The 2,088-nt window shown below is 58.9% G+C and overlaps 1 long non-coding RNA gene across 1 annotated transcript in view; it reads right to left on the bottom strand.

Annotated features, from left to right (window-relative positions):
- The window catches only part of LOC117286891, a 7,924-nt gene extending 5,842 nt beyond the window's left edge, over positions 1 to 2,082 (bottom strand). Inside the window, exon 1 of the long non-coding RNA XR_004518042.1 lies at positions 2,004 to 2,082. This is a non-coding gene — a long non-coding RNA (uncharacterized LOC117286891). The remainder of the gene's footprint in view (positions 1 to 2,003) is intronic.
- Positions 2,083 to 2,088: the final 6 nt, after the last annotated feature.

Genomic DNA, 2,088 nt, shown 5'->3' with positions numbered 1-2,088 from the left:
GCTCCCCAGCAGATGGCACCCTGGTCCCGGCGGCCTGACCGGGGCCGAGCGTCAGCCTCCCACTCTGGACGGAGGCCCACAGGGTGAGTCCCAAGCCCCCCAGTCACGCTTGCAGCCCACCCGCTGTCCGGCTCCAGCTCGCCGCTTCCCTTCCGCTGCTCACAGCTCACCCAGCCTTTGTCCTTGCTGTCTTCTCATCCGGGTGCACCTTACTTTGTCCCCTTACTGCATACAGAAAACCCCTACTCATCCTTCAAAACCCCATTGAGTCCCCCTTCTGGGGAAGCCAGGCTGTGGCTGCCACTCACCCCTCCGGGCTGGATCAGGCGTCCCCTTCCTTGTACACAGCGCGTCTGAGCTACACTGGGGCAGGGACTGGGTCTCTACTGCGAATTAACAGGACAGAGAGCAGCTGGCTCAAGGTGACTCTCACACATGCCACTCCCCATCAAACCCGTGGGGGAATGAATGAATGAACAGATGATCACAACCAAACTTCACAAGCCCAGCACGTGCTCGTGTACAAATCAGTGAATGAATGTATTCCTCTTATGTCCTGGGAACTCCTATTCATACATCAGTACCCAACTCACAAGTCCCCTCCTCTGAGACACTCTCTGATTTTTCCAGGAACAGCTCTTCTTCAACCTCTTTTCCTCTCTCTGACACCCTATTTGTCCCCTGAACAGCCCAGGACCAACTCCTGTTGTGTCCTCAGTGTCTCCCAGCACAGGGGCTAGGACCATGAGAGGCTTTGCCCTGTGTTTGCCGGGGCTGCTGACAGAGCCAGACAGGAGGAATGGGGGGGCCCAAACCCAGCAAACGGACCATGCAAAGCCCTGGCTCTGCTGATCAGAGGTGCGTGGCTCGGCCCAGGGCTCCACGAGCAAGCTGCGGACGGTGGCACACAGTGATGTCCATGCGGGCACCCTTAGTTTTTAAAATATATTTTCAATTTATTTTTGTTTTGTTTTGTTTTTTGAGACAGGGTCTCACTATATAGCCCAGGCTGGCCTCGAACTTGTGCCAGTCCTCCTGCCTCAGCCTCCCAAGTGCTGGGATTACAGGGGTACACTGCAGGGAAACATTCTCTTCTAGAGCCCGCAAAGATCTTTTCAGGACTTGTAAAATAATGGATTTGTGATTTGAAGCCTCTCAGTCTGTCGTAAGAGGAAACACACACCCCATTTTACAGACCAGCAAGCAGACACTCTGAAGTCACACAGTCAACTGCTGAATGCGAAGGGGTAGGGAGCCGGGGAAGGCCACAGGGGACGGGTCTGCTGGCCTCTGTCCATCCCCCAACAAGTTCAAGACGTCTTTTTAAAATCCTCATTGATTGAGACAGTCTCACTGTGTAGCCCAGGCTGGCCTCTGTCAGCCAGTGATCCTCCTTGCCTCAGCCTCCTGGGTGCTGGGATCACAGCTGTGGCCCACATGCCTGGCTCAAAGAGGCATCTTTCTGACCCCCGCCTGCCCTGTTTACAGACCTCCCTTGGCTCCCAGCCCCACCCCACCTCACACCCGCCTCCACCCAGTGGTGCCTTCCGCCACAACAGCAGCCTCAGTCGCTCTGCTAGTCCCTCTCCACGCCAGCCCCCACCTCCTGAGCTCAAGGTAGGAGCCCGACTGGGTGGGGGGTCGCCGGCACTCCGCAGACCTCGGTCTCGGGTCAGCAGGAGACCCAGCGTGGGGGACTCAGCCTCATCCCAGCGAGGGGACCCTGGGAGGGGCCACATGGCGGAGCGGGAGCTGGAACCCCCACCGCGTGCGCCCTGGGTCCCGACGGAGCTCAGGATTGCTCAGTGCACAGCACCTACACCCGCGCGGGGAGGGCTCTGAGGGCTGGGAAGCGATGGGTGAGATCTGACAGCTATTTCCCGACATTTGATGACAGACTGTCTCCGCCGCTGCGAACATCTCAAACCAGGCCCGGCTGGGGCGCCGCCTCCCTCCGCGTGCGGAGAGGAACCGAGGTAGTGATTAAGAGCGTAATTACCTACCTCTGCCGAGGAGGGAGCCGCCTCCTGCGGATCGGAGAGCTCAGTGCTCAGCCGCGCGGGGCTGGGGCCCGACCGGGAGGTGGGC

Source organism: Fukomys damarensis, unplaced genomic scaffold (genome assembly GCF_012274545.1).
Source record: "Fukomys damarensis isolate Sample0158 unplaced genomic scaffold, DMR_v1.0_HiC HiC_scaffold_19, whole genome shotgun sequence".
Classification (NCBI taxonomy): Eukaryota; Metazoa; Chordata; class Mammalia; order Rodentia; family Bathyergidae; genus Fukomys; species Fukomys damarensis.
The sequence above is the reverse complement of the archived record's forward strand: the minus strand, read 5'-3'. Positions and strand labels throughout refer to the sequence as shown.